General features: G+C 37.0%; 1 pseudogene; it reads right to left on the reverse strand.

Annotated features, from left to right (window-relative positions):
• Nucleotides 1-17415: 17415 nt before the first annotated feature.
• On the reverse strand, nucleotides 17416-17590 carry LOC123649597 (annotated as a pseudogene).
• Between the last annotated feature and the right edge of the window lie 1387 nt (nucleotides 17591-18977).

Here is an 18977-nt window from a genome sequence, read left to right on the forward strand (position 1 = left end):
ACTTTTGTCTGGTCTTAGCATCATGGTATGCTCGCTTATCAAGGAATTGGAAACTGTTACATCTTCTACTGCTGAACGTTTTTATAAAGAATTAATATTAATTCTTCATTAAATATTGATGGATTTTACAATTTAAGCACTTTCATACTGAAATTTTCTATATGGAAATATTTGTAATTATTTTCTTTTTATTATTATATGACTGTTTATTCTATTTCATTATATATGTCTATTCATATCAATTTCTTTAGTTTACTTTCATAATTTATGGCTATCAATACATTTATTTCTATTTTGTTGTATTTCATAAAAATTAATATTTTAGGTACTTCACATGGAATTATCTGGAATCAAAATGAAGAATCAGACTTTAGCCCAACCAATAAATGTTCAAAATCCTCTCCATTGTTAGAATAATGAATATGAATATGATTTTATTACTTAAAACTCATATTTATGAGGTGGAGAATAAGAACACACCTGGAAGTTCCAGAGTCCCATCCACCACCTAGGGCATTAGAGTGCTTCTCCTCAGAAACTAGAGCTGGTTACAGTACCCAAAAACAAAACTGAAGCTTGTTCCTCCCAGCAAGGACCACCTACTGAGAGGGAGGTCAATCTGCATGCCCTTTTACTGCATTTACTGACTCATCATACAGGGTGTGGTCAATTCTTTGCCACAAGAACCACCTACTGGCTCAGATATTAAACTGGGCATGTCATTATCTATACAAAAGAAAATACAAAGGTAAGAAGGAACAGCTGCTCCAGATGAGAAGGAATCAGTAAAAGAACTCTGGAAGTATGAAGAATCAAAAGAGAACATCAGTTCTCTAGCAATGAATACCAAACCAAAATCAGAACATTGAGATGACAGATGAAGAACTTTGGACATGGATTGTAAGTAAGCTCAATGAAATGATAGATAAAGTGGGAACCCAACGCAAGGAAACCACAAAAATAAAAATACAGGAAATGAATTAAAAATTCACTAATGAATTGAAATGTTAAAAATCAAACAGAACTTCTGGAAATGAAAAACTCATTTAAGGAATTATAAAACACAGTGGAAAGCCTTAAGAATAAGTTAGATCAAACATAAGAAATAATCTCAGAGTTTGAAGACAATGTCTTTCAATTCAACAAGTCAGTCACAGAGATAGAAAAGGGAAATAAGAGAAACGAGCAAAGCCTACAAGAAATACATGATTATGTAAAGAGGTCTAACATAAGAATCATATCTATCTGTGAGGGTGAAGAAGAAAATACACATGGGTTGGATAATCTATTCGAGGGAATAATTCAAGGAAATTGCCTTGTCCTGGCCAGAAATCTAGATATCCAGGTACAAGAAACTCAAAGGACTCCAGGGAGATTCATCACAAAGAGGAAAACATCACAACATGTAGTCATCAGACTGGACAAAATAAACATGAAGGAAGCCCTCCTATGAGCCATAAGGTGAGAGCAGCAAGTGACTTACAAAGCAAACCCATCAGTGTAACTGCAGATTTCTCAACTGAGACCTTACAAGCTAGAAGGGACTGCGGCCCCATCCTCAGTCTTCTCAAACAGAATAATGCCCACCCTCAAATTTTGTTTGCTGCAAAACTAAGTTTCATATATGAGGGGGAAATAAATACTTTCTCATCCAAGCAAACAGATGAGGGAATTTGTCAAAACAGCACTAGCCCTGCAGGAACTATTCAGAACTGTGTTACACATGGATCATAACAATAGACACCAGTGTAAAATCATCTAGTAGCTAAAGGTCAAAGGTCAGACACAACAGTGCCTGAAGGCATAAAAGAAAGCAACAAAGTTCTATTCAACAGGATGAACAGAAACCCACCCCACTTATCAATTCTTTCAATAAATGTGAACAGCTTGAACTGCCCACTGAAGAGATATAGACTGGCTGAATGGATAAATATATAGAAGCCAAATATCTGCTGTCTTCAGGAAACACATCTACCCACAAGGACTCATTCAGACTCAAGGTGATGGAATGCAAAAGAATATTCCATGCAAATGGAAACCAAAAGAAAGCTGGTATAGCAGTTTCCATATCAGATAATGTAGTCTTCAAATCAACAAAAGAAATGAAAGACAAAGATGGTCATTACATAATGATAAAGGGAACAATTCAACACGAAGACATAACTGTTATAAATATTTATGTACCCAACAAAGATGTGCCCAGATTCGTAAAGCAAAACCTACTTGATCTAAATAAAATAATAGACAACAGCACTATAATATCTGGAAACTTCAATACCCCACTGATGGAGCAGGAGAGATCTTCCAAACAGAAAATAAACAAAGAAACATTGTACTTAAGCAGAACTCTAGAGCAAATGGGACTAACAAACATTTAAAAAACTTTCTACCCCAAAACCGCTGAGTATACATTCTTCTGATCACCTCATGGGACACTCTAAGACTGACCACATCCTAGGCCACAAAATATGTCTCAAAAAATTTTAAAAAATAGAAATTATACTATTCATGTTTTAAGACAACAGTGAAATAAAATTAGAAATCACCTCCAGCAGAAACACTCATCTCTACAGAACGTTATGGATACTAAACAACCTACTGCTGAATGATTATTGGGTCAAGAGGAGACTAAGATGGAAATCAAGAGTCTTTCAACTAAATGATGAGGAGGACACAAATTATCGAAATCTATGGGACACAGCTAAAGCAGTCCTGAGAGGACTATTCATAGCCTTAAATACCTACATCCAACGGATCGAAAGATCACAAACCAACAATCTAATGAATCGACTCAAAGGACTGCATAAAGAAGTGCAAACCAATCGCAAACCCAGCAGAAGAAAAGCAATAACCAAGACCAGAACAGAAAGAAATGAATTCCATAACAAAAGAACTATATGAGAGATTATTGAAACAAAAAGTTAGTTCTTTGAAAAGATAAAAAAAATTGACACACCTCTCACTAGATTAACCAGAGGCAGAAAAGAAAGGACTCTAATAAACTCAATCAGGAATAAAAAAGAAGAAATTACAACTGATATCACAGCAATACAAAATATCATTTCTGAATACTATAAAAATCTCCATACACATAAACTTGAAAATGGGAGGAAATGGACAAATTCTTAGAAACACACAACCTTCCTAGGCTCAATCAGGAAGAAATAGAATTCTTGAACACACCAATATCAAGTACTGAAATTAAAGCAGCAATAAAAAACCTTCCTAAAAAAACATGTCCTGGACCAGAAGGTTTCACAACTGAATTCTACCAGACCTACTAAGAAGAACTGGTGCCTATACTACAGAAATTATTCCAGAATATGGAGAAGGAAGGAATCTTCCCCAACACATTTCATGAAGCCAACGTTACCCTGATAGCAAAGCCATGAAAGGACTCAACAAAGGAAGAAAACTACAGGCCAATATCACTTAGGAATATAGATGCAAGAATTCTTGATAAAATCCTATCGAGCTCCTTATAAAAAAAAATACATCATGCCCCAGTGGGCTTCATTGCAGAGATGCAGGGATGGTTTAATATGTGTAAATCTATAAATGTAATTCACATATAAACAGAAGTAAAAAACACCATACGATCCTTTCAATATATACAGAAAAAGCATTTGATAAAATTCAGCACGCTTTTAAGATAAGAGCACTTAACAAAATAGGCATAGGCAGGACTTATGTCAAAATGCTAAAAGCCATATACAACAAACCCACAGCCAACATAATAAACGGGGAAAAATTGAAAGCATTTCTGCTTAGAACTGGAACCAGACAAGGTTGCCCTTTATCACCATTTCTCTTCAACATAGTGCTGGAATTCCTCACCAGAGCATTCAGACAATAGAAGAAAATCAAGGGCATCCGAACGGGGGTAGAAGAGGTCAAATTATTGCTCTTCACAGATGATGTGTGCTAATGTCTAGAAAACCCCAACGATTCTGCCAAGAGACAACTGGAATTGATAACTAAGTTCAGTAAAATCTCAGGTTGCAAAATGAACATCTGCACATCAGTAGCATTCATATACACCAACAGACAAACTGAAAACCAAATCAAAGACTTAGTACCTTTCACAATAGCAGCAAAGAAAATAAAATACCTAGGAATATATTTAACTAAGTAGGTAAAAGACCTCTACAGGAAGAACTATGAAATTCTAAGAAAGAAAATAGCAAAGGACATAAACAGGAAGAAAACCATTCCATGATCATGGGTGGACAGAATCAACATTGTTTAAATTTTAATACTACCCAAAGTAATCCACAGATTCAATGTGATCCCTAATAAAATACCAACATCATTTTTTGAAGATCTAGAAAATATAATTCTACAGTTTGTATGACCCTAGAGAAGACCCCATATAGCTGAAGCAACCTTAAGCAAAAAGAACAAATTGGGAGGCATCAATTAACCAGAAATTCAAGCTATACTACAAGGCTATAGTAATGAGAACAGCATGATACTGGCTCAAGAAGAGAGACATAGACCAATGGAACAAGACTGAGAACTCAGATATAAAACCATCCTCATATAGCCTTCTGATTTTTGACAAAGCAGAGAAAAACATACATTGGGGAAAAGAATCCTTATTCAGTAAATGGTGCTGGGAATATTGGATAGCCACATGTAGAAGACTGAGACAGGATCCACACCTCTCACTTCTCAGAAAAATCAATTCATGATGGATAACACACTGAAACCTAAGGAATTAAACCACAGGAATTCTAAAAGAAAACATTGAAAAAACTCTTACAGACATTGGTCTAGGCAAAGAATTTATGGAGAGGACCCAAAAGCAATCATAGCATCAACAAAAATAAATAAATGGGATTGATCAAATTTAAAGGCTTCTGAAAAGCCAAAGAAATTATCACTAGAGGAAATAGACAACCTACAGAATGGGAGAAAATATTTGCATGCTATACATCTAATAAAAGGCTGATAACTAGAATCTATATAGAACTCAGGAAAATCAGCAAGAAAAAAATCAAATAACCCCATAAAAATTGGGCAAAGAACATGAACAGATACTTTTAAAAAGAAGATAGACTAATGGCCAAGAACCATATGAAAAAATGCTCAACATTTCTAATCATCAAGGAAATGCAAATCAAAACCACAATGAGCTAATCACTTAACCTCAGTGAGAATGGCTTTTTCAAGTCCCAAAACGATAAATGTTGTCATGCATGCAGAGAGATAGGAACACTCATACACTTCTGGTGGGACTGCAAACTAGTACAATCTCTATGCAAAGTAATATGGAGATACCTCAGAGAACTAAAAGTAAAACTACCATTTGATCCAGCAATCCCACTACTGGGCATATACCAAAAGGAAAAAAAAGACATTCTGTAATAAAGACATCTGGACCAGAATGTTGATAACAGCACAATTCACAATTGCAAAGATGTGGAAACAATGCAAGTGCCCATCAGTACATGAGTCCATTAATAAAATATGGGATATGTATACCATGCTGTATTAGTCAGCCACAAAAAGATGGTGGTGAACTAGCACTTCTTGTATTTTCCTGGATGGAGCTGGAGCCCACTCTCCTAAGTGAAGTATCACAAGCGTGGAAAAACAAGCACCACAGGTACTCACTCACCATCAAATCAGTACTTATTGATCAAAACTTATGTGCACATAAGTAACATTCATTGGGTGTTGGGGCAGGAAGGAGGGAATGGGTATATTCATGCCTAATGGGTGAGGTGTACACTCTCTAGGGGATGGCATGCTTGTAGCTCTGGCTCAGGAAGGGCAAAGGCAATATATATAACCAAATCATTTATACCCTAGTAATATTCTGAAATAAAAATCCCACACACAAAAAAAAATTCACATTTATTAAGTGAGATATATAAAAAATTAGTGAAACTGCCATTCTACTTCCAAATCTATAAATCAGGGAAAGCAACGCTGCTTCTTATTTTTTGTTAGCAATATTTAGATGAGAAAAACTCCTTTAATAAGAAAAAATACAAAATAATACTGTATTTGAAGAATGATATGTACAAGATGATATTATTTGACAATAAGTGTGGTTAGTATTTAGGACACACAATATGTTAGGCACTATTCTAAGCCATTAAATATATATAGGTAACATACAAGAATATAAAATGAACAGCTCAAAGATTGATTGGAAGAAATCATCAACTTTGAAAAAATTTTATTTTTATTTAAAAAAATAGTGGGATATATTGGGTGCAACGGGATATTTTGGTGTATGTTTACATTGGGAAAATATTAAGCTAAATAACAAAGCCATGACTTCACATATTTGTAATTTTCTGTTGTATAAACATTTAGACATCTACTCTTTTAACCGTAACTGCAGACATCCCAAATGAAAAATCTCTCTTATATAAGAACCAAATTATTTGTGTTGCACATAAAGAAATAAATTATCAGGATGAGGGTCAGAAGAAATTCAATATCACACAACTTTCAGATGTAGGGATAAAGTTTAAATTGTGTAAGTCAATCCAATAGGAAAAAATATATAATGTGAAAAAAACAAGAAATTATAAGCTTGACAAGCCATGTTTTTAAAAGAGCCAAATAGAAAGTAAACAATTGAAAATATAATTAACTTAATATACAACATATAGAAGAAATACTAAATTATACTGAGCTAATGAGGTTAGTAAACTGGAATATTGAACACAACGTAGTCAAATACAGTAAAAAAGGAAAACATTATGGAAAATACAAATATACATATATGAAGAAAATAATAAATGCAAATGGGCCACATCTCTATGTTTATCTAGATATATAAAAAAAGCAAGGTAATAGTCAAGGCATTGGTTATGTATAAGTTTCTAAAATTGAAAACCAGACATGAATCCATGAATCCTTAAATCCACTGAGTTAAAAAAATGCAGTGTGTCAAAATGAGAATAATTTTTTAAAAAGGCTTAAAAAAAATAATAGTCAAGCTCTATAACACCAGAGAAGAGGGAAACACTTGAAATGACTAAGAGAACAAAGATAACCTTTGAAAATTAGAACAAAATTTCCATAGCTTGTGTGAAGCCGAAAATAGAAAAATAAACAATGCTCTTGGGTGGTTTTACATTCGTGGGTCTTTGTTGTGATGATCCGTGTGTAACTCTCTTTTGAGTACTTCTTGGAGGGGTGGTCTTGTCTTGGTGAATTCCCTCAGTCCTTGTTTATCTGAGAATGTCTTAATTTCTCCTTCATATAGAAAGCTTAGCTTAGCTGGGTACCAGATTCTAGGCTGGGCATTATTCTGTTTCAGAAGAGTGAGAATGGGGCCCCAACTTCTTCTTGCTTGTAAAGTTTCAGTTGAGAAATCTGGCGTAATTCTAATGGGTCTCCCTTTGTATGTTACTTGTTTCTTTCTCCTTACAGCTCAAAGAAGGGTCTCTTTAGTGGATATTTTGGTCAGTCTGACGACTACGTGGCATGGTGTTTTCCTATTTGCTATGAATCTACCAGGGGTTCTTTGAGCTTCTTGAACCTGTATATCTAAAGTTTTAGCAAGGCCTGGGAAATTTTCTTCTATTATGTCTTCAAATAGTTTATCCAGCCCTTGCTTATTATCTTCTTCACCTTCAGGGATGCCTATAACTCTCACGTTAGGTTTCTTCACATAATCCCAGACTTCTTGAAGACTCTGATCTTTTTTCTTATTTCTTTGCTCTATCTCTGTGACTGTCTTATTTAATTCGAAGTTATCTTCGATCTCTGAGATTCTGTCTTCTATTTGATCTACCCTGTTCTTGAGACTTTCCACTGTGTTTTGTAGCTCCCTGAATCAATTCTTCATTTCTAGGAGTTCAGTTTGGTTTTTCTTCAATATTTCTATTTCTTTAGTGAATTTTTCTTCCAAATCCTGGAATTTTTTTGCGGTTTCTTTGCATTGGATATCAATTTTTTCTTGTATATCATTCAGCTTATTTATAACCCAAGACTGAAATTCTTCTGGCAACATGTTGGTATTTTGAAACCGGCTTGTACCAATTGGAGGAGAGTTGGTATTTCTCTTTGGGGGCGAGGTTTCCATTTGGTTTTTTGTGCTCCCCATATTTTTCCACTGAGCCCTTCCCATCTGGCTCTATCGTTAGATCTTTTCTCACAGCTTTAGTCTAGTTAACAGCACGTCTTGTACTCTGTTCTTAGGCTGTGAAACAGACTAGGTATGTTGCTTCCTTTATCTAGAGGGGGAGACTGTTGTGTGTTGTTTAGAGTTCTTTTTTTTCTATCTCAGTTGGGGGACTGCTTCTGATGGGTCCACCCCCAGAGGGTTGGCTTGACCTAAGACCAGTTTGGCAAGTTAAATAACTGTGTTGCGGACTTTCAGTTAGTAGGCAGGATTCACACTATTTGCAAGCAGAAAGCCTCTTCTCCCTCTCTTTTTCTTCCCCCCCCCCGACTTTTGGTTCTTCCTCTGGATGTGTGGTTTCTGTCTCTTTCTGCAGGAAAGACACTGGCTAGGCAGAGGAGGCACTGCCCTCACTCCCTCAGTGCCCCAGCTGCTGCAGCTCCCACGGGCAAAGGTCTACTCTGTCCCAGTGTTCCCAAGGTCCGGGCTCCACACTCTTGCGTCTGGGGAAGCACTCAGTGTTCACACCTGGGAAGGGGACCTGGAGAGGGTCTATGGATCAGGGTATGGAGCCTCCTGGGGAGCCGCCTGGCACCCTATGGCTCTGCAGCAGTTAGACCTTGGCCCGCACAATTGCTGCTGCCCACCCACAGATCACTGGCACTGGGGGGCAATTTTCAGTGTCCGATAGGAATCAGAGCTGGGGGTCTGGAGCACTCAGGAGTATACAGTAGCTCCTGGGCTGGAGGGCCACCGGAAAGGAGAAAAGAAAAAGAAAGGAAAAAAGACAAAAAAAAAAAAAGAAAGAGAGAAACAATATGAATAACAAGGAGAAGAAAGAGAAAACAAGAAAGAAAAGAGAAAGAAAGAAAGAGAGAAATTTAAAAAAAAATCTCGCTTTAATATTTCACGCTCGCGGCCCCTCACCTCGGTGCAGGTCCGCATCTGTCCCTTTAAGAGATAGGGCAACAGAGACCCGCCAGAGTCCAAGGTCCTTTCCGCTTAGCTGTGGGAACCCAGATGGCGACTGCGCGTCCGCCGGTCGGAGGCACCAGGGGAGAGCGTTCAGAGCTCGGCAGGCGCCAGGGCCCACAGCGGCTACCCAGCCGGAAAGCTGCCATAGGGGGAGAAGATTAAATTCTAGCCACCACAATGGCTCAAGAGTGAAAACATAGCAAAGAAGTTCTACCCAATAAGATAAACAGAAATCTGTCCCAATTATCAGTTCTCTCACTAAATGTCAATGGCCTGAATTCCCCACTCAAGAGACATAGACTGGGCCAATGGATAAAAAAACACAAACCAAGTATCTGCTGCCTTCAAGAAACTCACTTAACCGGCAAAGATGCATTTAGACTGAAAATAAAAGGATGGAACTTGATATTTCCAGCAATTGGTAGCCAAAAGAAAGCTGGTGTGGCAGTTTTAATTTCCAATAACTTAGTCTTTAAACCAACAAAAGAAATAAAAGACAAAGACGGTTACTACATACTGGTGAAAGGCACAATTCAACAAGAAGACATAACCATACTTAATATATATGCACCCAATCTAGGTGCACCCAGATTCATAAAACAAATCCTACTCGATCTAAACCAAATCATAGACAACAACACTTTAATAGTTGGAGACTTTAACACCCCACTGACAGCACAGGACAGATCCTCCAAGCAGAAAATAAGCAAAGACATAGTAGACTTAAACAGAATGCTAGAATAAATGGGCCTGACTGACATCTACAGGACATTCTACCCGAAATCCACTGAATATACATTCTTCTCATCGGCTCACAGAACATTCTCTAAGATTGACCATATCCTAGGTCATAAAGTAAGTCTTAAAAAAATTAAAAAAATATAAATCATACCCTGCATCTTCTCAGATCACAATGGAATAAAAGTAATAATGAACCGTAACAGGAACTCTCATTCCTACTCAAAGTCATGGAAGCTAAACAACCTTCTTCTGAATAACAATTTTGTAAAGGAAGAAATTAAGTCAGAAATCAAAACATTCTTTCAATTAAATGACAAAGGTGACACAACTTATCAAAATCTATGGGATGCAGCTAAAGCAGTCCTGAGAGGGAAATTCATTTCCATAAATGCCTATTTCAAAAAGACAGACAAGTTACAAATAGAGAACTTAATGAATAGACTCAAAGAGCTGGAGAAAGAACAGACTGACCCCAAACCCAGCAGAAAGTGAGAAATTGTTAATATCAAATCAGAATTAAATGAAAAAGACAACAAAAATACTATAAGGGAAATTAATAAAACAAAAAGTTGGTTCTTTGAAAAGATAAATAAAATAGACACACCACTGGCTAGACTAACCAAGTGCAGAAAAGAAAAATCTTTAATAAATTCTATCAGGAACATGAAAGGAGAAATCACAACCGAAGCCACAGAGATACATGACATTATCTATGAATATTACAAAAATATTTATGCACACAAATTGGAAAATGAGGAGGAAATGGACAAATTTTTAGAAACACACAGCCTTCCCAAGCTCAATCAGGAAGAAATAGAATTCCTGAATAGACCAATATCAAGAACTGAAATTGAAACAACAATAAAAAACCTTCCCAAAAAGAAAAGCCCTGGTCCAGATGGGTTCACACCTGAATTTTACCATACATACAAAGATGAACTGGTGCCCATCCTACATAAACTATTCTTCAATATTGAGAAGGATGGAATTCTCCCTAACACATTCTACCAAGCCAATATAACATTGATACCAAAACCAGGAAACGATGCCACAAAACAAGAAAACTACAGACCAATTTCTCTCATGAACGTAGATGCAAAAATTCTCAATAAAATCATAGCAAATCGTATCCAAGTGCTGATTAAAAAAATAATTCATCATGACCAAGTAGGCTTCATACAAGAGATGCAGGGGTGGTTCAACATACGAAAATCTATAAATGTAATTAACCACATAAATAGAAGCAAAAATAAAGACCATATGATCCTCTCAATAGATGCAGAAAAAGCATTTGACAAAATTCAACACCCTTTTATGATAAAAACACTTAACAACATAGGCATAAATGGGACCTACCTAAAAATAACACAAGCCATATATGACAAACCCACAGCCAACATCATACTGAATGGGGAAAAATTGAAAGCATTCCCACTCAGACCTGGAACCAGACAAGGCTGCCCACTGTCCCCATTACTTTTCAACATAGTATTGGAAGTCCTTGAGAGAGCTATCAGACAAGAGAGCAGAATCAAAGGTGTCCAAATAGGGACAGAAGAGATCAAACTCTCACTCTTCACTGATGACATGATGTTGTATCTGGAAAACCCCAAGGACTCAACCAAGAGACTCCTGGAATTAATTAACGAAATCAGTAATGTCTCAGGTTACAAAGTCAATACACACAAATCAGAGGCATTCATATAGCCAATACCATTCAATCGGAGAACCAAATTAAGGACTCAATACTATTCAAAATAGCAACAAAGAAAATAAAGTATCTAGGAATATATTTAACAAAAGAGGTAAAGGACCTCTATAAAGAGAACTATGAACGCTAAGGAAGGAAATTGCAGAACACGTAAATAAGTGGAAATCCATACCATGCTCATGGATTGGAAGAATTAACATCGTTAAAATGTCTATACTACCCAAAGTAATCTATAGATTCCATGCAATTCCTATTAAATTACCAACATCATTTTTCACAGATTTAGAAAAAATAATTATACACTTTGTATGGAATCAGAGAAGACCCCATATAGCAAAAGCAATCTTAAGCAATAAAAACAAAATGGGAGGTATTGATTTGCCAGACTTCAAACTCTACTACAAAGCTGTGGTGCTTAAAACTGCTTGGTATTGGCACAAGGGCAGGGACACAGACCAGTGGAACAGAACAGAAAACCCAAATATAAAACCATCCTCATATAACCATCTAATCTTTGACAAAATAGACAAAAACATCCTCTAAGGACAAGAGTCCCTATTCAATAAATTGTGCTGGGAAAACTGGATAGCCACATGTAGAAGACTGAAACAGGACCCACAGATTTCACCTCTCACAAAAATCAAATCACGGTGGATAACAGATTTAAACCTTAAATGGGAAACGATTAGAATTCTAGAAGAAAATGTAGGAAAGACTCTCACAGACATTGGTCTAGGCAAAGAATTTATGAAGAAAACCCCTAAGGCAATCACAGCAACAACAAAAATAAAGGAATGGGACCTGATTAAATTAAAAAGCTTCTGCACAGCCAAAGAAACAGTCACGAAAATAAACAGACAGCCTACAGAATGGGAAAAAATTTTCACATACTACACATCAGATAAAAGACTGATAACAAGAATCTATTTAGAACTCAGGAAAATCAGCAAGAAAAAAATCAAACAATCCTATCAAAAAATCAGCAAAGGACATGAATAGAAATTTTTCAAAAGAAGACATAAGAATGGCCAAAAAACGTATCAAAAAATGCTCAACATCTCTAATCATCAGGGAAATGCAAATCAAAACCACAATGAGATACCACTTAACTCTGGTGAGAATGGCCTTTATCAAAAAATCCCCAAACAACACATGTTGGCGTGCATGCGGAGAGACAGGAACACTCATACAGTGCTGGTGGGAATGCAAACTAGTGCAACCCCTATGGAAAGCTATATGGAGATACCTTAAACAGATTCAAGTAGACCTACCATTTGATCCAGCAATCCCATTATTGGGCATATATCCAGATGAACAAAAGTCATTCTTTAACAAAGACACCTGTACCCGAATGTTTATAGCAGGACAATTCACAATCGCAAAGATGTGGAAACAACACAAGTGCCCATCAATCCACGAATGGATTAGTAAACTGTGGTATATGTATACCATGGAGTACTACTTAGCTATAAGAAATAACGATGATATGACATCTCTTTGGTTCTCCTGGAGAGAGCTGGAACCCATTATATTAAGTGAAGTATCCAAAGAATGGAAAAACAAGCATCACATGTAGTCACCAGAAAACTGGTTTCCCTGATCATCACCTAAATTTACATCAGGGAAGGATACCAATTGGATATCAGACTGGGATGGGGGGTGGGGGAGGGGATGGGTGTATGCCTACATTAGGAGTGCATTGCACAACCTCTGGGGAATGGTCATGCTTGAAGGTGTAGACCCGGGGAGGTGGGAGGGGGGAGGGGATGGAGGTATGACTACATTATGAGTGCCAGGCGCACTGTCTGGAGAATGAGAACGGACGCGCTTGGGACTCTGACTCGGGGGGATGGGCGGGACATGGTCAATGTATATGACCTGAACTTATGTACCCCCATGATGAGCTAAAATAAAAATAAATAAATAAATAAAAAGAAAAATAAACAATGCTGAAAGAAACTATCATTAAACCTAGAATTGAATGCTTAGCTAAAATAACTTTAACAAAAATGGGTAAATTAAAGTAATTTCAAAGGTAAAAACACCAAGTCATTTAGTTTCAAATAGAAGCTTCCTAAAAGTGCATTTTAAGAGAAAAGTAATGTTTTGTATGTAAAGTTAAAAGTGAAAATTTAAGGGACTGGGTATGGGAATATCAAACACAGATGAACATTGAATTAGAGAAGCCAAATAGCCTTTGGCAGCATCAAAATAAAAAATAGTTATGTGTGTGTGTGTCTGTATATGTTAGTTCTACACATTTTATTTAAATCACATAACAAATCCTATACTACTTGAATAATTGGTAGAAGAATCTACAGAAGATTTTTTCCATCACTACTTTGTTAAAAATCAATGGCACTTTGATTGTATATTTTGCAGAATATTTATTCTTCTTTAATCAGAACACATTTCTATCAAGGGAAAGACAGTGGCATAGAGACTGACCAGAAGATTCTGGACACCTGGGATGACTGTGTCATACCCACATAACACAGTTAAGGTGGATGCAATAATGACGTCCACCAGTACATGACCACAAAGAAACTCTCCAGCAGCAGGATGGTCTGGGTGGCCCTTTACTTTGCTGGGGCTCCCTGGGGGAGGCTCGTGCTGTGAAGGTGCTGGGATCACCTCTGATGCCTGGACAAGAGAATCACCATGAATGCACTAGAGAAGCATATTTCCTACAAAAAAGGAGATATCTCTTTTCAGTGCCAGCATCGAAAACAGACTCCTGTTCATATAAGTTCTGGGAGAAAGGGAGCAGTATTTAGTGAGAATCATTAGATTGGACTGGGCCCAGTTGGAAGATCTCACAGTGTGGAAGATCAAGTTATTACTGAAAGACACACAGAGAAACCCGAGGAAGAAAAAGAAATAGGAGATGTAACACTTGAATTTCTTTTTTAACCTAGCAAACCAGGAAGTGCTAGGGTAGATGGTGATTACCTGGAGCAAGCTCAGGAGGCAGGTGGTGCAGATGGAGAAATTTCTCATCACCTTGATCAGGTAGAAAAATGCCTTACATTTGAAGTCATTTTGAAAATCCAGTGAGTGAGACAGTTCTGAAAATACTGTAAAAACTTCGATAAGGAACATCGCTGTATGTAGACACAGGCCAAGTCACTGCTGGTCACATCAGTGGGCTTAGGCCTACATTCAAGATGGAGTGTGGAGATGCACAGAGAAGGAGGAAAGTGTTTGCTGAGAAGCCTTCTCAGAAAAAAAAGACATTTTCTACTGGTAACGTAAGTGGAAAGTTTTCTCATTTTAACAGCAAAAAAGAAACATACCTTGTTTCTGAAAAACACAATAAAACTGACATCATCTGTTATTTTTATAGGCAAAATTATTACCACTAGTATCATTTTTATTCAACCCAATGATCCTTGAGTCACCCTAACTAGCTCACACAAATTTTTAAATAATCAGTCTCTCTGTATTATTTTTTACGTCATGTAGTTTTTATACACCTAACACCATCTCAAGCACAACCAAGCCTGTGTAGCTGTCCATTAGCTATGCTCCTACAACACCTGGGCCTCATTACTTGGAAGCATTTATTAATATTCTACTTTCTCTGATTAAAAATTCACTCAGCATACAAAAATTACTCTATGGTGCTTGCACAAATGAACTGAATTAAATTTATGTTAAAGGAAAAAGAATCACGACGTCTAACAATTAAAAAAAATCTTATGTCCACTACATCTTTTCTGGGTTTTTAACATTCTGACTTATTGCTTAGAATTTTTTCTTTGGAGATATAATGGAGTTTTTTGACAGTTTGACGAAATTTCATTTACTCTACAGAAAGGAGAAAAGATTTTATTAAGATCAATATGATGTTTAAAAAAAGCTTCTCATGAAATGTGATGATGTTCTGAATTAGACAATTATTACAAACCTAGAGCCTTAAAACAATATATATTTATCATAATGCATTCCTCAGTGTCAAAGACCAAAATTTGTCTTAAGAGAAGGAGGAGGAGAAGGAAAAGGTCAGCAATATTGAATTCCTTTCTGGAAGCTGTAGAAGAGAATGAATTTTCTTGGGATTCTTGGTTTTGGATTTTTTCCCAAGCTTCTCGAAGTTACCTGCAATTCTTGGCTCCTGTCTGCCTGCTACCTGCAAAGCCAGCAGTGGTTTTTCTTATATTATATCCCTGTGACACTGAGTCTCTTGCCTCATGATTACACATATAAACATTCTTATAATTACATTGAGCCCATCTGGGTAACCCAGGGTAATGTCCCTATCTTAATGTCAGCTGATTAGCAATCTTAATTGCATTCTGTTATTGAACATCACAATAATTTAAACTATAATCTTTGACTTCATTTAAAAAATAATTTAGAAAACTTTGCTAATCCCTACCCTTCCAGCCCAATGCATTAGGACTACTTTGTAGTAATTTTCCATTATCCTTTCAGATGTTTTCCTACTTAGCATGTACTATAAATGCGGACTGTGTCTTAGTCCATTTTGTGCTGCTATAACAGGAAACTGGAGACTGGGCAATATATAAAGACAAGAAATTTGTTTGTCTCCTGCTTCTGGAGGGCAAGAAGTGCAAGACTGAGGGACCCCATCTGATGAGGGTATTCATGGTGCATCATCCCATGGTGGAAGGGGATGGCAAGGAGGGGAGGAAGTGGGAGACAGAAGAACTCATTCTTTTATCAGGAACCCCATCCTGTGATAACTAAACTGCTCCTCTGATGACAGTATTAATGAATTCAGGAGAGCAGAGCCCTCATGACCTGATCACCTCTTAAAGTTCCCACGTTTCAACACTACTGCATTGGGTATTAATTCTCCAACACAATTTTGGAGCACATATTTAAATCTGAGCAAACCATAATATGAACATTGTAGCATTTTTAAGAACTAGAAAGTTTTAAAAACTTAGAGAAAAAGCAAAGTTAATTTCTAAATTTTGCAATTTATTGATTATTTTGGATTTTACCTTGGCTTGGTTGGATAGAGAAGAAACTGTTAAAAAAATCTCTTATTGTAGAGTGAAAGGAAATGTATCTCCTCAGAAGAAAACATTTCTCATTATTTAAATAGAGTTAGGTATTTTTTATTTTGATTTTAATTCATTTTTAGAATAAAGGCCATGGTCCCATCAGTATATAATAGGGTTTGGTTAAGAATGGAAAGCCCTAGAGCAGTTTCAATATGTTTATCCCACTTATATCATAGAAGCTTATATATAGAAATTCAGAGAAGATTGGTAAAGAGCAATAAAATCCTGCATTATGATATAAGATGCTGTAAATGCTACATAAAATCTTAGTTCTGTTACCTAAATTACAAATAACATACTGTGCATTGTTTCCATGCAGGAAAAGAAAAGGTTAACTCTCATTTTCCATGTCTATATTTGAAATTACCTTCCCATCAGCAGGTGCATAATTCTATGTATCCACTTTACTTGTTTTGTATATTCTTTTAAAAAATATTTTTTGAGGTATAAAGAGTTTTTTCTCTGACATTATCATAGCTATTATTAGACACAGCAAAACTGCATGAAAATATCTAAGACTGAGGGTTGTTCTACCAGCAATATGGTAGGTAATATGCAGGATAACAACCAGACATTATTTCTAATTTGGCCAGAAGAGTTTATATGAATGCATTTGAGATCCAGTGACTTCCACTTAGATATTTCATATCAAAGGATCCTGGAACATTCTTTTTGACATTTAGTCTTCAACATGGAAAACATGCCTATTATAATTATACTTGAATTCATCATCATAAATATTTAAATTTTGAGCAGAGCAAAAAAATTAGATTAGCCTCTACTGTGAGGCCTGGTTAGATTCCATCTTGTCTGCCACAAACCCCAGACCCAAACTGTCCCTGTTGTGCCAAGTACCCCTGTGGTAATTCCTCCCAATAATACAGCAACAACTGATTAAGGAGGACAGGACTCTGCTCATCCTGCTAAAATACCAACATGATTAGCATTTCCAGTCTGGGATAGAGGACATATCAGATATGAAACTGATAAGAACAGATATGACACTTGATCTTAGCCAAAAGGCCGAGAAGTGATTCATCTCCACTCTTGGAAGAAAGGCCCTGATATTTGCTCCTACTGCTCTGTCAGCAAGCTTGTGAGCTGTGATTCCACTTATGGTCCCAATTAGATACTCTTTAATGGTGCCCCCACATTCCTCATGAAGAGGCTGCCACTGGACCCTGTCAGACCCCTGTGGATGCAACTACTCATGGTCTGTCTGGACTGGGCTGATGCAGGGTCCCTTTTTTATTGAGCTGACTTTTTTTTATTGTAGTATCTACAAGAGAGACTCCTAGATTTGACTGGTTTTACTCTGATTTTTGACATTGTATTGCCTAAACTTCTTTAGAGACAGAATTCCATCAATTAATAACAGAGAAGGACACCTATTGCAACATTGACTTCATGACACCTTCCCCCTGGCACCCATGTCTTTCCTTGTGATTAAGAGAAACTTAGACTTTACTGCAACTTTTTCCCCACCCCATGAACTCTGTCATCTAACAATGCAGCTGGCTAATATCATTACCTGCTTGACCACAGGTAGCTTTTCTGTGCCACAGAGCTTCTTCCCTGCTTACAGGGAGTCTGCTTTCTTCCACTACATAGCAAAGCTTCCAGGCTGGATCAGCTTCCACGGACACCTCCTCGCCTTTATTCTTAGCTTTTCTGGAGACTCCTATACTGCTATGACAACTTTACAGGCTAGAACTTTTGCAACACACAGCCAGTCCGTGACCCCAGCTTACGTCTTTCCAATCTGTATGGAGCTGTCTCATGCACAACAGCATGTGTGCCTTCTGGCCCTGGTGACTGCTTCATGCCCTTCCAGACTACACACCAACTTTTCCACCTGCTGAAAGACACTCTCATTGTTACAATTTCTCTCTTTCATTTGTATGGTCACATAGACTGTCCCACCAACCCTGACTACATCTTGACCTAGCAAGACCTTTACAGGTGCATTTTCTCACCATTCTTAAACTTCAGTAAAATTAAATTTAACAAAGTTTAATTGAGCAATGAATAATTTGCAAGTTAGGCAGCCTTTGGGACCAGAAGAGGTCAAAGATTTTCTCCACAATGTGGGCAGAGAGGATTTAGAGACAGCAAACACAAATGGGATACAGAGACAGCTTCACTAGTTACAGCTTGGCCTTGGACTTTTGGGGGCAGGTCTGAACTATTGGCAGCCTGTGGTTGGCTGAAGGTTGGTTGCTGTTAGTGCCCAAGACTCAGCTATATTCTACACAAAACATACTCCTAAATTAGGTTTCTGGTTTCTTTACATATTAAGTTAGGTTGCAGTTTCTTTCTTAAAGACTTAAGGTAGGAAGGAAGCCTCAGGCCACAATTAGTTTAACTGTGTCTTAGGCCACTTCAATGGCTGTTTCTACAACCTGTACCACTTGGAAACACT

Source organism: Lemur catta, chromosome 13, assembly GCF_020740605.2.
Source record: "Lemur catta isolate mLemCat1 chromosome 13, mLemCat1.pri, whole genome shotgun sequence".
In the NCBI taxonomy this organism is placed as follows: domain Eukaryota; kingdom Metazoa; phylum Chordata; class Mammalia; order Primates; family Lemuridae; genus Lemur; species Lemur catta.